General features: G+C 47.8%; 1 long non-coding RNA gene across 1 annotated transcript; it reads left to right on the top strand.

Moving 5' to 3' along the window:
- The first annotated feature begins 3,165 nt into the window (after positions 1-3,165).
- Positions 3,166-10,622, top strand: LOC141191573 (uncharacterized). The gene is made up of 3 exons (XR_012265436.1): positions 3,166-3,373; positions 10,251-10,382; positions 10,470-10,622. It is a non-coding gene; the product is annotated as an uncharacterized lncRNA (long non-coding RNA).
- Positions 10,623-11,022: the final 400 nt, after the last annotated feature.

Here is an 11,022-nt window from a genome sequence, read left to right as displayed (position 1 = left end):
ATGTAGCAGAGCCGTGTGTACGAGGTGTACGGAGCGGAGCCGCGTGTGTACGAGGTGTACGGAGCGGAGCCGCGTGTGTACGAGGTGTACGGAGCAGAGCCGTGTGTGTACGAGGTGTACGGAGCAGAGCCGCGTGTGTACGAGGTGTACGGAGCAGAGCCGCGTGTGTACGAGGTGTACGGAGCGGAGCCGTGTGTGTACGAGGTGTACGGAGCAGAGCCGCGTGTGTACGAGGTGTACGGAGCAGAGCCGCGTGTGTACGAGGTGTACGGAGCAGAGCCGTGTGTGTACGAGGTGTACGGAGCAGAGCCGCGTGTGTACGAGGTGTACGGAGCGGAGCCGCGTGTGTACGAGGTGTACGGAGCGGAGCCGCGTGTGTACGAGGTGTACGGAGCAGAGCCGCGTGTGTACGAGGTGTACGGAGCAGAGCCGCGTGTGTACGAGGTGTACGGAGCAGAGCCGCGTGTGTACGAGGTGTACGGAGCAGAGCCACGTGTGTACGAGGTGTACGGAGCAGAGCCGCGTGTGTACGAGGTGTACGGAGCAGAGCCGCGTGTGTACGAGGTGTACGGAGCAGAGCCGCGTGTGTACGAGGTGTACGGAGCAGAGCCGCGTGTGTACGAGGTGTACGGGGCAGAGCCGCGTGTGTACGAGGTGTACGGAGCGGAGCCGCGTGTGTACGAGGTGTACGGAGCGGAGCCGCGTGTGTACGAGGTGTACGGAGCGGAGCCGCGTGTGTACGAGGTGTACGGAGCGGAGCCGCGTGTGTACGAGGTGTACGGAGCGGAGCCGCGTGTGTACGAGGTGTACGGAGCGGAGCCGCGTGTGTACGAGGTGTACGGAGCGGAGCCGCGTGTGTACGAGGTGTACGGAGCGGAGCCGCGTGTGTACGAGGCGTACGGAGCGGAGCCGCGTGTGTACGAGGCGTACGGAGCGGAGCCGCGTGTGTACGAGGCGTACGGAGCGGAGCCGCGTGTGTACGAGGCGTACGGAGCGGAGCCGCGTGTGTACGAGGCGTACGGAGCGGAGCCGCGTGTGTACGAGGCGTACGGAGCGGAGCCGCGTGTGTACGAGGCGTACGGAGCGGAGCCGCGTGTGTACGAGGCGTACGGAGCGGAGCCGCGTGTGTACGAGGCGTACGGAGCGGAGCCGCGTGTGTACGAGGCGTACGGAGCGGAGCCGCGCGTGTACGAGGCGTACGGAGCGGAGCCGCGCGTGTACGAGGCGTACGGAGCGGAGCCGCGCGTGTACGAGGCGTACGGAGCGGAGCCGCGCGTGTACGAGGCGTACGGAGCGGAGCCGCGCGTGTACGAGGCGTACGGAGCGGAGCCGCGCGTGTACGAGGCGTACGGAGCGGAGCCGCGCGTGTACGAGGCGTACGGAGCGGAGCCGCGCGTGTACGAGGTGTACGGAGCAGAGCCGCGTGTGTACGGAGCGGAGCCGTGTGTGTACGAGGCGTACGGAGCAGAGCCGCGCGTGTACGAGGTTTACGGAGCAGAGCCGCGTGTGTACGAGGTGTACGGAGCGGAGCCGCGTGTGTACGAGGTGTACGGAGTAGAGCCGCGTGTGTACGAGGTGTACGGAGCAGAGCCGCGTGTGTACGAGGCGTACGGAGCAGAGCCGCGCGTGTACGAGGCGTACGGAGCAGAGCCGCGCGTGTACGAGGCGTACGGAGCGGAGCCGCGTGTGTACGAGGCGTACGGAGCAGAGCCGCGTGTGTACGAGGCGTACGGAGCGGAGCCGCGTGTGTACGAGGCGTACGGAGCGGAGCCGCGTGTGTACGAGGCGTACGGAGCAGAGCCGCGTGTGTACGAGGCGTACGGAGCGGAGCCGCGTGTGTACGAGGCGTACGGAGCGGAGCCGCGCGTGTACGAGGCGTACGGAGCGGAGCCGCGTGTGTACGAGGCGTACGGAGCAGAGCCGCGTGTGTATGAGGCGTACGGAGCAGAGCCGCGTGTGTATGAGGCGTACGGAGCAGAGCCGCGTGTGTACGAGGCGTACGGAGCAGAGCCGCGTGTGTACGAGGTGTACGGAGCGGAGCAACGCGTGTACGAGGTGTACGGAGCGGAGCAACGCGTGTACGAGGTGTACGGAGCAGAGCCGCGTGTGTACGAGGCGTACGGAGCGGAGCCGCGCGTGTACGAGGTGTACGGAGCGGAGCCGCGCGTGTATGAGGCGTACGGAGCAGAGCCGCGTGTGTACGAGGCGTACGGAGCGGAGCCGCGTGTGTACGAGGTGTACGGAGCGGAGCAACGCGTGTACGAGGTGTACGGAGCAGAGCCGCGTGTGTACGAGGCGTACGGAGCAGAGCCGCGTGTGTACGAGGTGTACGGAGCGGAGCAACGCGTGTACGAGGTGTACGGAGCAGAGCCGCGCGTGTATGAGGTATACGGAGCAGAGCCGTGTATGTACGAGGTGTACGGTGAGCTGAAGTTTATGTGTGGGGTCAGGAGGGGTTTACAGTGTGGATGTAGCAGAGCCGTGTGTGTACGAGGTGTACGGAGCAGAGCCGCGCGTGTACGAAGTGTACGAGGTGTACGGAGCGGAGCCGCGCGTGTACGAGGTGTACGGAGCGGAGCCACGCGTGTACGAGGTGTATGGAGCGGAGCCGCGCGTGTATGAGCCATATGGAGCGGAGCCGCGCGTGTACGTGGCGTACGGAGCGGTGCCGCGCGTGTACGAGGCATACGGAGCGGTGCCGCGCGTGTACGGAGCGGAGCCGCACGTGTACGAGGTGTACGGAGCAGAGCCGCGCGTGTACGAAGTGTACGGAGCAGAGCCGCGCGTGTACGAAGTGTATGGAGCACAGCCGCGCGTGTACGAGGTGTACGGAGCGGAGCCGCGCGTGTACGAGGTGTATGGAGCGGAGCCGCGTGTGTACGAGGTCTACGGAGCAGAGCCACATGTGTACGAGGTCTACGGAGCAGAGCCACATGTGTACGAGGTCTGCGGAGCGGAGCCGCGTATGTTTGAGGTGTACGGAGCCGCGCGTGTACGAGGTGTACGGAGCCGCGCGTGTACGAGGTGTACGGAGCCGCGCCGCGCGTGTACGATGTGTACGGAGCGGAGCCGCGCGTGTACGAGATGTATGGAGCGGAGCCGCGCGTGTACGAGGCGTACAGAGCGGAGCCGCGCGTGTACGAGGCGTACGGAGCGGAGCCGCGCGTGTACGTGGCGTATGGAGCGGAGCCGCGCGTGTACGAGGCGTACGGAGCGGAGCCGCGCGTGTACGAGGCGTACGGAGCGGAGCCGCGCGTGTATGAGGCGTATGGAGCGGAGCCGCGCGTGTACGAGGCGTACGGAGCGGAGCCGCGCGTGTACGAGGTGTACGGAGCGGAGCCGCACGTGTACGAGGGGTACGGAGCGGAGCCACGTGAGTAGTGTAGCAGTCCTATGTATCGTCAAACTCAATTTGACAGGTGCCACGCCTCCTATTAAAGTGTATCAAAGTGTGTAGCCGCACCCCTCCTCCACATCCCCTATCAGGTCCTGTGTTGTATCTTCAGCATTCTCATTTTATATGAGTTTTATAGCCTCAACATTTTATTCTCATTTTATATGAGTTTTATATCCCCATACTGTTAATTTGATAGTGTGGATCTTATTGCTTGGGCATATTAACTATATGGCCAAGTTACAACTACCGCCAAGTATATAAAGTGTGTGTTTTATATGGATGTAAAAAGCAAAGACACAGTAAAAGTATTAAAAGATTTTATTGTTCTAAAAATAAATACATCTCAAAGACATTTCAATAATATAAAAATCCTTACAGAATAGTATAAAAAGTATCACAAGTACAATTAATATACATCATTACAATTCTTACAAAATAATATAAAAAGTGTTACATTCACATGTACCAAACTGCATGTAATAATAATAATATACATCATTACATTTCTTGCAGATTAATATAGAGTGTTACAATTCAGTCAGATCATTTATCCAATACATCACTTACATCGTGAGCCACATGGATTGTAGTAATGGTAAAGACCTTTTTTTAGGCAGCAAAGTTCCTTGTGCGATACCTAATGATGGAGAGTGTAAAGATTGAATAGCGCGGGTTGGTGTGGATAGCGTCCGGGGTGTAGATACATTGCTACCTTCACTGAGGCTGAGTTCACACGATGCGTATTTCATGCGTTTCCGCGGCGTTTTTGCAGTTGCTCAGTGCCTGGATCCCCTTCCCTGCTGCACTTCAAGCTCACTTGCCATCTTTGAGCCTGTTACAGAAGAAGAAGTTACCCAGCTCCTCGCTTCTTCTCAGCCTATAACCTGCAACAGTGACCCCATTCCTTCACATCTCCTGCAGTCTCTCTCACCGGTGGTCACCGCTCACCTGACTAAAATATTTAACCTCTCTCTTTCTTCAGGTATCTTTCCCTTTTCATTTAAACATGCCATCATAACCCCTTTATTGAAAAAAACATCCCTGGACCAGAACTGCACTGCTAACTACAGACTTGTCTCTAATCTTCCTTTTATCTCTAAACTCCTGTAACGCCTGGTCCACTCCCGTCTAATCCGCTATCTCTCAGATAACTCTCTCCTCTACAATCTGATTTCCGCTCTTTACACTCCACTGAAACTGCCCTCACTAAAGTTTCTAATGATCTACTAACAGCTAAATCCAAAGGTCACTGCTCCCTGCTGATTCTCCTGGATCTCTCTGTAGCATTTGACACTGTGGATCACCAGCTCCTCCTCACTATGCTCTGCTCTATAGGCCTCAAGGAAATCGTTCTCTCCTGGTTCTCCTCCTACCTCTCTGACCGCTCCTTCACTGTATCTTTTACTGGCTCCTCTTCCTCTCCTCGTCCCCTTACTATCGGAGTTCCGCAGGGCTCAGTCCTAGGCCCCCTTCTCTTCTCTCTATACACTGCCCCTATTGGACAAACTATCAGCAGATTTGGGTTCCAGTATCATCTCTATGCTGATGACACCCAATTATACACTTCTTCCCCTGACATCACCCCTACCCTAATACAAAATACCAAGGATTGTTTGTCTGCTGTCTCTAACATCATGTCCTCCCTCTATCTTAAACTGAATCTCTCCAAAACTGAACTTCTTGTGTTTCCCCCCTCTACTAACCTAACATCGAAATTACCTTGGAGGGCTCAACCATAACTCCCAAGCAGCACGCCCGCTGCCTTGGGGTCATTTTCGACACTAACCTTTCCTTTACTCCCTATATCCGATCACTCACTTGCTCTTGTCACCTACATTTTAAAAACATCTCCATAATCCGATCTTTTCTCACCTTTGAAACTGCTAAAACTCTGACTGTCGCTCTTATTCACTCTTGTCTGGACTACTGCAACTCTCTTCTGATCGGACTCCCTCTTACCAAAATTTCACCTCTCCAATCCGTTCTGAATGCGGCAGCCAGGGTCATATTTCTGTCCATCCGCTTCACCGATGCCTCCACCTTGTGCCAGTCATTACACTCGTTACCCATTTGCTACAGGATCCAATATAAACTCATTGCTCTCACCCACAAAGCTCTCCACAGTTCTGCACCACCTTATATCTCCTCTCTCATCTCAGTCTATCGTCCTACACGTGCCCTCCATTCCACAAACGACCTAAGACTAACATCCTCCATAATCTGAACCTCGCACATCCGTCTCCAAGACTTCTCTCGTGCTGCGCCAATTCTCTGGAATGCTCTACCCCAGGTGATCCGATTGATGCCTAGCCCCCATATCTTCAAGCACGCTTTAAAAAACCATCTATTTAAACAGGCCTACCACCTCAAATACCCAGTAAATTAACTTCCCTGTTCCCTCCTAAATACTATTCAGAATCTGCTCCCAACTGTTTCTGTCTCTACACCCTCCATGCACACGATAACTGCACTCGATACTTGATTATTGCACTTAAACATATGGGTTGATGACCTGATCATGCAGCTATATATGAAAATCCTGATTTACTATAATTGCCAGATCTGAAAGAACAAGCACTTTTCACCTATTGTGTCCCCCCTTTTCCTTGTAGATTGTAAGCTTGCGAGGAGGGACCTCACTCCTGATGTAACTGTTTTAACTGTCTCACCTTGTATTGAATTTATTGTCTGTACATGTCCCCGCTTAATTGTGAAGCGCTGCGGAATATGTTGGCGCTATATAAATAAAAATTATTATTATAATTATTATTATTATTATTATTATTATTAAAAAGCACCATGTACTTTGTGTTTAAAGTTATTGTGCGGTTTTTCTTACCCTGACAAAACATGTCTTGTATCAGGTAGAAAATGCTGAGATTTCTGTGGTGTTCATACTTGGTAAATGCTTTTTCTATCTCACAGTTTTCGCTAGTGCTCTCCATGAGATCATCAACAATAGTCAAATTTACCTTGTCAGGAGGGAATAAACCATCATCGACAAATGTATGTGGCAGACCCTCTACAAATCTAATGTGGGGAAAAGAGAGAGAGATTTCATCATATAGTTTTTGCCAGCACGAATAAAACCAAACAATACTATCGGGTTTGTGAGAAAAATGAGTTTCAATATTATGTAACAGCTGTTTTACAAAATGGCTCTTTCCAGAATTAGACGGGCCTGCTAGAATGCAGGAGAATGGGTGTTGTAGCCGTGGATCCATCACAATCCCCAACTAATAGCCAAATGGCAGGGTGGTGAAATCGTCTAATAGGCGCCGCTTTGTGTAAACGCACTCTTGTGTTTTGCGCAATGGCCTTGTTTCAATGTACCAGTACTTTTTATTTCTCACAATGCCTGGCTGTTCTACGACAATACGCTTCTGTATTTCTGTGTCAGAATTACGCGGGTAGTCCAGAACTAAATCTTTCAGACTGCTAAAATTAATAGATTGAGTGTTTCCGACATTTAGTGTTATGCCCTTAACTTTTAAGACTGTTTTACCAGTGTTGAGTTTGTATCCGTAAGTTTTGGGACCCGCAGATACAAACTCTGTGATGTGAGTGTCATCGAGTATATCACTGGTCAGTTCCCCCAGGTAATCGCCTAAAGTCGGCTGCCACTCACCTTCCCTCTGCACAAAAATAACTGAATCTGTGTCGTTATAAAGACACCTCTCCTGCAGCTGGTCCAGCAGAGAATAGAGCTCTAGCCGGGCATACGCGGTTGTAAAACACGCTATAAAAATGTTTGTGTTTTTGTTGACGGTGTGATGGCCTTTTGCATATTTCCAGTTAATGGTCGCAGTTTCATCATCAATGTAATGTAACATTGAAATGTCGTAGTAAGGTAGAAACACATACTTAAAAAGCTTATCGGGGTCACTAACAATGCTGGTACATGATAAATTAGATCGCAGACCAAACTTTCCCCATAAAGAATTTAAGAAAAGTTTAGAGATTCTTCTCTTAGCCGGATTCACACCTATATTTTCAGGCCGTAATTGTACACCTTCTTTTTCAAGAAAGGCGTCAATGTACTGCTTTTTTCTTGACTACATCAGTGCACCAGCTAGGATAACCTGAGGCCTCCTGCTTATCACAAAGATGTAATTTAATGTAGAGCGCAAACAGATCATCAGTTGTGTTAGGAAAATGCCATATTTCATAGATGTGAGCAATCCTGTACCCCTTTTCTACAGCCATCTCAAGTTCTATAGTGCACCATGTACCGGTCAGGGCGCGTTCTTCATCACTATGAGTGCAAACCTCGGTCTGCAAACTTACAGCAGATGTGTAGCAAAGGGGAAACATTAATTTTTTGTTGAGTTTTACAGGCAGCACAGGGAAAAACAAATTTCTTGGCTGGTAGACCTTGACTTTAGCAATACCAAAGTATTTTTTAATGAAGCCGAAATTGTCATAGAGGATATCTGAGTGACCTACAGGGTATGTTTTAGTTTTGTTTACAAAGGGATACAGACTGCTGAAATCATAGTAATGCAATGTCTCTCCATCCTCCAAGCGGTGATAGAGTTTAGTGCCGTTGGTTCGGCCGCCATAAAGAGCATCTCGTGGGTCTAAAGGTGTTGGGAATTCCAATTGGAGAAGAAATGTTTGAAGGTTAGAATCTTTTTCAACCATTTCATTCCAGTCATGCTCCCACATCACTCTTACTGTGTACCCGCAGCACTGTAAGTAACGCTTTTTAGCTAAAAATGCAGAATATAACAGCCCATAGGAAGTATTTGTTACCTTATTTGTGTCATTATAACACATGGGGCAGCCGTGGTAAAAAAAACCCTGAAATTCAAATGCTACGTGTTGCTTGTTAACATAGGTGTACCCGTCTAGAAAATATTTCCCGACTTGTTTTTCGCCACCTCTCAAAGCATGCCGAATGACAATGTTCTCAGAGAGTGCTACATACATGAGCCACTGTATAGCGGGTGATGAGTAGCGCTTTTTTGTCTTGTGATAATTATCACCGGGTAAAATGGTAATGGTCTTTTTTGGAAGAAATTTAAACCGGTACATTAACAGGTGGATATGGCAGAAGAAAGGTGTATAGATATCCGCGCTTCTCCGTATGAAAAGATGATCTGGTGATCAGAGGGTTAATGGAAATATTTTTTATTAATTAACTACATTCATACGCATTTCACGGACGTCCTGTCCGCTTCCTCAGTGAGTAGCTGATGGCCGGAAGACCTCCCATTTATAGGGCACCTCCTCCAAAATGGAGGTGCCCGTGCAAGGTTGTTGCTTTGTGTGCTAAACTTTGCTTCAGCCCTCAGGTCCTCCTACCAGTCCAGTCCGCCAGCCTGACTACCAGTCCAGTCCACCAGTCCATAAGACATATTTTCAGTTGTTTCACACTTTTTTGTTAAGTATATAATTCCACATGTGTTAATTCATAGTTTTGATGCCTTCAGTGTGAATGTACAATTTTGATAGCTATGAAAATACAAAAAAATCTTTAAATGAGAAGGTGTGTCCAAAATTTTGGTCTGTACTGTATATTAAAAGTAAAATTTTAGAAAAATATTACACCAATTGGATTTGACAGTGAACAAAAAGATGTTATCATTCTAGTAGTTTTTGTTCCCTCTTTTTAACCTTTTTTTTAATGTGTTGTTCTTTTAAGAAATATATTAATAAAGATTGATACACTTTTTTTTTAAAAAATGGTGTATACTTCCCATCTATGATAGGTTGTCTTTAATTATGGAAGTGCCTTAAAACTGTTTTGGCCTTATTTAGGTTGAATTTACTGTTTAGTGTGGTTGATCAGATATAAATTGTCAGTCTGACATTTGCACAAGTTGAGGTTTTAAGTTCCGTTTTTGGTGGAACAGGAAAATAAAAAAAAGAGGAAACAGATGTTAACCCTTTTACCCCCGAGGGTGGTTTGCACGTTAATGACCAGGCCAATTTTTACAATTCTGCCCACTGTCAATTTATGTGGTAAGAACTCTCTAACGCTTCAACGGATCCCCCTGATTCTGAGATTTGTTTTTTCTTGACATGTTGTACTTCATGATAGTGGTAAAATTTCTTCGATATCACTTGCGTTTATTTGAGAAAAAAATCTGAAATTTGGCAAAAAATATAAAAAAATTCCCAATTTTAAAAATTTGAATTTGCCTGTCCTTAACCTTCGTCAGGCTGCATAATTTTACAACGTTAACAGGCTGCAGAGGTACAATTGTACCTTCATATATACCTCCACTGTGGGAAGACTTTCTCCTTTACTTGGTTTCAGAAACTAAAGTTCATTCAGCTACAAATGTTATGCTGATATCTATTGGCCAGTTTTGTTACTGCTCACTTATGCTGCTGTCAATTAAGTTGATTCAAACTGGGAGTGGCTTCTACTTCTCTTCCTGCCTCCCTCCTCTCAGTAGCCATTTTGCTGTTCATCTCATTGCTGTGAGCACACACATTTCTAGGCTTGTGAAGTCTTCAATTTCTTGGATACGAAGGTAGGAAAGTCTCACAGCATCTAACAGCCAGTTATACCTTCATTCGCCTTATGTGGGGACAGAACAGTCAGAAATTGTCTTTGAGCCTGGACTTGGCTTACATATATTTTGTATGAAACTTATCACTATAGGTATGATTTTTATACGAAAAATGGATAATAATTAGTATCTACATATTGTTTTACGATGTTTTACTTATATTCAGCACAAAATAAAGATGGTGGCTCTGTTACAATTTTCCTATTGGTCGAAAAAACAGTCGAAGATGGAATGAAAATTCTGAAACCGTATACGGTTTACATAATATATAAATGACATTTATAAATAATTATCACTAGAAATAATTTACTTTTTTATCTGCACTTTAGAATCGAGTTTCATTCTACTTGCCACGTGTTACTGAACTAAATTACAAAGCCAAAATTCATCTACCAAGTCATCATGAGTGATAGTGATGCTGGATCTAGTTTCCGCCATAATCCAAGAAAACGTGTTTGCAGGTTAGTATCATTTTGTGAAAAGCCAATAATGTAGTATTGTGAAGTATTTCGGAAAATTATTTATTTTTCATTTTTTCATATTTACAGATTTACGTCTGATGAAATAATGCGAATGCTAGAAGAATCTGATTCTGAGCATGAGGAAGAACCATATGTTGCATCTGATGATGAAAACTATGTACCACAAGTGGATGTTACTGAAGAAGATTCAGACATTGAACAAGAAATGGTCATAGAGCAGGAAAAAGAATATGACTCAGACGAAAGTGTTGAGGATGAGTCTGTGCCTCAAAGTGCAGGCGACATTTGGACTGCTAAGGATAAAACTCAGTGGTGTAGTGATCCACTGCCAAATGCACAAACAAAATCTCGTAATGTCCTACGACAAAGAGGTGGCCCTGCAGCAATCAGCAACCTGTATACAGCAAAAGAGCTATTCAAGTCAATCATGACTCCCGAGATGTGTGACATCATATTACGAGAAACGAATCGAAAGGCCAAGAGAGTTTGTGATGCTTACAACAACGAACTGGTACAACGTTTTCCTGATTCTTCTGAACGGCCACCACAAAAAACATTCAAGCAATTTACTGAAACTGAACTCCATGCATTTTTGGGCAGACTGATTGCTGCTGGTGTG

This window comes from Phyllobates terribilis, unplaced genomic scaffold (assembly GCF_046119375.1).
Source record: "Phyllobates terribilis strain yellow unplaced genomic scaffold, ASM4611937v1 Scaffold_47__1_contigs__length_9908305, whole genome shotgun sequence".
In the NCBI taxonomy this organism is placed as follows: domain Eukaryota; kingdom Metazoa; phylum Chordata; class Amphibia; order Anura; family Dendrobatidae; genus Phyllobates; species Phyllobates terribilis.
This window is presented reverse-complemented; position numbering and strand designations above follow the sequence as displayed.